Raw genomic sequence first — 5620 nt, forward strand, 5'->3', positions numbered from 1 at the left:
GTGTGTCCAGAGTTATAAGCACTGTCAGACTTTGTTTATTCCAATACTTGTTAATAGAATCAATTCACTGTTCATGTTAGTCTTTACATTTATTGACAATAAGACAATACAAGACAATAGGTTTGAACATTACCAGACTTTGGTAGCTCATCACAGCTCCGTGGAAGGAAAAAAATAAAGTAAGTGAACCCTTTGCATGTTTATATAAGTTTGTCTAAAAATAAATTCTGTTCTCCATTTAAGCTACAATTATGAACAAACACATTTTCAAATCAAATCAAATCAAATTTTATTTATATAGCACCAAATCACAACAAAAGTAATTTCAGGACACTTTACAAAGTCATGTCTAGACCTTACTTTGATCACTATTATTACATTTATCTCCATTTTATTTTATTTCATCATTCCACAGTTAGACATACTGTCTATAAATGGAGACAACTGTGACTACTGCCCTAGAAGTGGGCACCCAGCTAAGATCACCATTCTGACTAAGAAACAACCTGAGGACCACTGTTGTCAGGGGGATAGACCGAATGGGAACTATTTTAATCCTGCAAGTCACCTGGGCTTTTGTAAATTTTATATTTGAATGATATGAGCTACTCTGTGCAAATTATGATGCAAAGTTGGATGAAGCATGGTGTCCATGGTGTCCATAGCACACATGAAGTCTGAAGAGCACCTAGACACTCCACATTACTAGTTGAAAAATGTTTTGTGAACTAATGAAACTAAGACTAAAATGTCTGGGAAGGACAACTGGCACTATGAAGAGCACTACAGCATGGCATAAAAAAAAGCATTGAATACCAACAGGAAAACTTTATACCAGGGGTTTTTCAGCTAAATGTGCCCCAGGGACCACCATTCTGACTAAGAAACAACCTGAGGACCACTGTTGTCAGGGGGATAGACCGAATGGGAACTATTTTAATCCTGCAAGTCACCTGGGCTTTTGTAAATTTTATATTTGAATGATATGAGCATTCACAAACAATGAGTTATATAATGAAATGTGTTTTTAAAAGTAAAATAAAATAATAATAATGTAGTTTCCTGAATGCATGGTCAGGGACCACCTGCAATGTTTTTGTGGACAACCAGTGGGCCACAGACCACAGGCTGAAAGCCCATACTTTATACCAATGGTGAACTACAGTGGAAGGATTTGTGGCTGTACTGCATGCCTAGACAGCAGGACATCATGGAGGGGAAATGAATTCCCACATTTATCCATGTATGTTACAAGATATTGTTAGTGTGGTTGTCCGGCAGCTGAGGCTCAGGAGAAGTTGGGTGATGCAGCAGGACAATGATCCTAAGCATGAAAGTTTAAATATACTACAAAATGGCTTCAAGAAAAAAATTAATCCACCTTTTGGAGCGGCCCAGTCAGAGCACAGACCTTAAAAGATGCTGAGACATCTAGAAACAGTGCTGGAGCAGCTCTGAAAGGAAAGATAGTTCAAAATTCCTCCTGAATGCTGTACAGCTATCAGTTGTGCTTGCTGCAGATATTTTCCTGCATCTGAAGGTTTTTTTTTGCCAGTCGCTGAAGCGGTTAATCGTGACAAGTCACAAAACAGGTACTGCAGTGATTTATCACAAAAAGTCAGTGTGTCACCAGTGGTATATTGAGAACCTTGGACTTGCCTTGCGCTACGACACACGCCTTTGTTGGTGTCTCACTTGGTGTGAGAGCTCTGTGATTAAGGAGGAGTTGAGCCATTTATCAGACACTGCTGTCCATTCAGTCCTCAGCGGGGCCTGTCATATGGGTCTATACCAAGCTCAGAGACATGGTCAGTGTTCAGTCAGACAGCAACCTCCTTTTGTAAAAAAAAAAAAAAGTTAGGGATTTATGGCCTATCTGCAACAGGACTGAATGAACACCTCCTCTGGGAGCACATAAAACATCGACAACAACAGGGTGTGAGCAGAAATGCACATGCTCGTCTTTTATGGCTACTGATGGTAATGTTTGATTTTCTATTATGTTCCACTGAAAGGTGACGGAAACTTTGATGTCCTGACCCGCTGCTGTAAATGACCACGTCCATAATAGAAACTTTTCCCATTAATGCTCATGAGATTTGACATTGTGAAAAAGATAGTTAAGTCATGCCAGGGCCTGAGGTGCTCATTAAGTCCACCTAGTGAACAGTATCATCATAATAAAGAGGACGAGGTGAATCTTATCTGTATGCAGTGCTGCTGTTTTTCTTATGAGGAAGGACCCAAGGCGACACAGAGCAGCTCTTTGGTTGTAAAAGGCAAGTCAGCAAGCATCACTTATCCATCCTTTGTATGTCTTTGAAGATATCATGTGCATATTTAAATAAGGGTATATGTGGTGTTCATTGACAGTGCTTCATTAAAAGACTGAAATATTCCCATTTCATTTGGTGAATTCCCCAGTTCGGTATTTATTGGTTGTCCCCGGCAATACCCTAGAACATTAATAAAGCATACAATATCATCCAGCTTGTGAGATAATTAGGCAGCCCATCCCAGAGAAGACACTATATGGAACATAAATTCTATTAATAAGCTATATATTGGTTTAAGATGTAGAGGCCCTGGATCTAAACTTGTAAAGAGAGTAGCAGAACATTATAGCACCTTGGCTCCACGGGGCCAAGAATTAATGGATTTTGTCCTATATTAAAGTGGAAATAGGCAAATATTCCCCTCGTTACTGTCTCATTTTAATACTCAAATATATTTCAATTATTACAACATACTGATTCTTTCTTTATTATTTAATTTTAAAATGATTTAACTTGGCTTTGTCAGATTGTCTATGTAACTAAATTCTGTGACTGCCTAATAAGGAAATTAAAAAAAAAAAAAAAAGTGTCATTAAGTGGCTGTGTTGTGGCAATATTATGTTATTAATATTTTTCGGAGCGTATCATAGATACCCTCTCTGCAATATCTCAAAATAATACATTTAAGACAAAGAGAACAAAATGCAAAAATACAGCCACTCTCTCATTTTGAATAAAAGTTGCTAAAGGACCATTAAAGGGCTATTACAGCCACCGAATGGGTCAATGAATAAATGTATCTACAGTTTATCAGAAAATGACAAAACATTTAAAGAACTTCCAGTCTGCATACAGTATCTCTGGTTAATTATCATTTTTAAAATTTGTTGGTATAATGTAGTCTAGTTGTTTTAACAGAATATCCTGTCTGCTAAATACAGTGCAATGTGCTCAGAAACTATTAATTTTAGTGCAGTGACAAATACTACACTTTACATTTACTCAGCTTTGGGTTGCTCTGTTGTTTCTGAAAGACCAGAGGCATGGCTACTTATAAAGCCCAGTTAGCGGACCCAGAACATAGAGAAGATGCCATGGCTTCCAAGGCTAGCCCCTCCAGCACTGCCTCAGTCACACCACTCTGTTATAATTACTCCACTGACAGAGAAGTGGAAAGAGGCGAGATGCAGGATGGTACTGGAGCTGCAACACAAAGGCAGGTGGCTAACTGGAGCCAGGAGAGATGCTAAGGTGGAGCAGGGTGGAAGGGTGGAATCCAAGTCTCATGAGTGTTTGACTTTACTTTCTCTCCTAAATAACTATTATACATTCATTTGCCAGATATGTAGAGAGTTTATCTTTGAGACAGCATTCCTAACGTCACTGTCACATTGAACAGTTACACCGCCGTCCTCACCCTAAACTGATCCTCAGCAGTCACAGTAGCAAACAGCTGCCTTACATGAGTGCAGAAGACGGAGAATCTCCACAAATTGTTAAACAAAGTGAAAGCCTCAGCTGTACCCTCAGAGGAAACTGCTCATGCTCCCATGAAAAACATAGCAAACTCTACTGATTCGTGGTCAGTGGTTGATTTTAAGTGAAAAATAAAATAAGATGCACTTTACTGTACCGAGGCTCTACCAGATTATTGCTTTTAAACTGCATTCATGATACATCCTGACATCAAATATTTACCCATATCACAACCAAGCATAAACACTTCTCCAGACAAGAAACTGCACCTGGCCCCATCCTGATGTATATATACACGTTTGTATAGGCTCATTTTTTCTAATACATGCACAGAAAATTCAGACAAACATCACACTACATAAACAAACATGACTTCATATGCATTACCCCCCATGACACCATTTTCATTTATTTCACATCTGTAATATAGATAGTCGAGAAATTTAAACTAATTAATAACGACTGAGCACTGTGCTATGCATACTCATTGCCTCATCAGAGAGTGGATGATATGCTTTACTGTTTGTGTGAGCCACTTCATCTGACAGCAAGTGTTCAGAAATGCTTTAACATTTAGTGAATGACTATCGATCTCTTGTTGGCTTGTTAGCTACCAACTGGCAAATATCTCGGGAGGAAAACATCAGTGCGCTGGCAGAAGTGTTCTCACAAAACTTTTTATTCAGATTTGTTTGGTGTGTTCTGTATTATTGGTGCTAACTCTTTACTGTATTAAAATTAAGTTATGATATTAAAGCTAAAAGGACAAGCTGATTAAACCATTGGTCAGCTCACAGAAGCGTTGATATTAATTTGATCAGATTAATGATTTTTCAAGCACAAATGTCAGTTGTGAGGATTTTCTAGTTTTCCTTTATCTTAATTAAAAATCTTTGGGTTTTGGACTGCGAGATAACACATTTGAGGACATCACTTTGGGGTTTAGGAAAGTGTGATAGGCATGTTTATGTTTTATAGATGATTGATTAACACTACTGTATATGTGAATTGATGTCTATGCGATGTGTTGTGCTATGCAGATATGCTTTGTGACTCAGATTTAGACTGAAAGTGTGATCATTTAAATGTTAAACTCATCATGCATATCCTATATTTTAATAGTAGTAGTTTGGTTTATTGAACTTCTTAGCAATCTTTTGCAACTCCTAGAAATACTGAAAATACAGAAGGGAAAACAAAGGTTTTAGTGCAACTCAAACTTTTTATTTTTATAGATTTATTTTTTTTACTCCCTGTCCCAGTGTGCTTGACACTGAAGCCTCAGGTATGCAGGTTTCAAGTTGACCATGATGTCAGATCCCTCTGGTAAAATGTGTAGCTCTAGCTATTTCATATCAAATCAAATCAAATTTTATTTGTATAGCGCCAAATCACAACAAAAGTCATCTCAGGACACTTTACAAAGTAAGGTCTAGACCTTACTGTTATCAATATTATTACATAGGGAAAACCCAACAAATCCCCCTTGAGCAAGCACTTGGCGACAGTGGGGAGGAAAAACTCCCTTTAACGGAAGAAACCTCCGACAGACCCCGGCTCTTGGTGGGCGGCCTTCTGCCTCGACCGGTTGGGGTGAGTGGATAGAGGAGAGACAAAAGAAGAAAAGCAACAAGACACAACAATCAAACACTGATCAGGTCGATGTGGCCGGTGACTGCTCGTCAGAGACATAGAGCTCCAGGGCCAGGGCAACCTGCAGAAAGGTACAGGGAGAGAGAGAGAGGACACACTACGGGAGAAAGGAGACACAAAGTTAGTAATGTGTAATAGTGGCAAGCTAGTGGCAGAGGTGCATGCGCAGACAACTGGAGTTATGACCTGGTCTGAACAGCCAGATTTTAAATCAT

This window comes from Monopterus albus, unplaced genomic scaffold, assembly GCF_001952655.1.
Source record: "Monopterus albus unplaced genomic scaffold, M_albus_1.0 scaffold31.1, whole genome shotgun sequence".
NCBI classification, from domain to species: domain Eukaryota; kingdom Metazoa; phylum Chordata; class Actinopteri; order Synbranchiformes; family Synbranchidae; genus Monopterus; species Monopterus albus.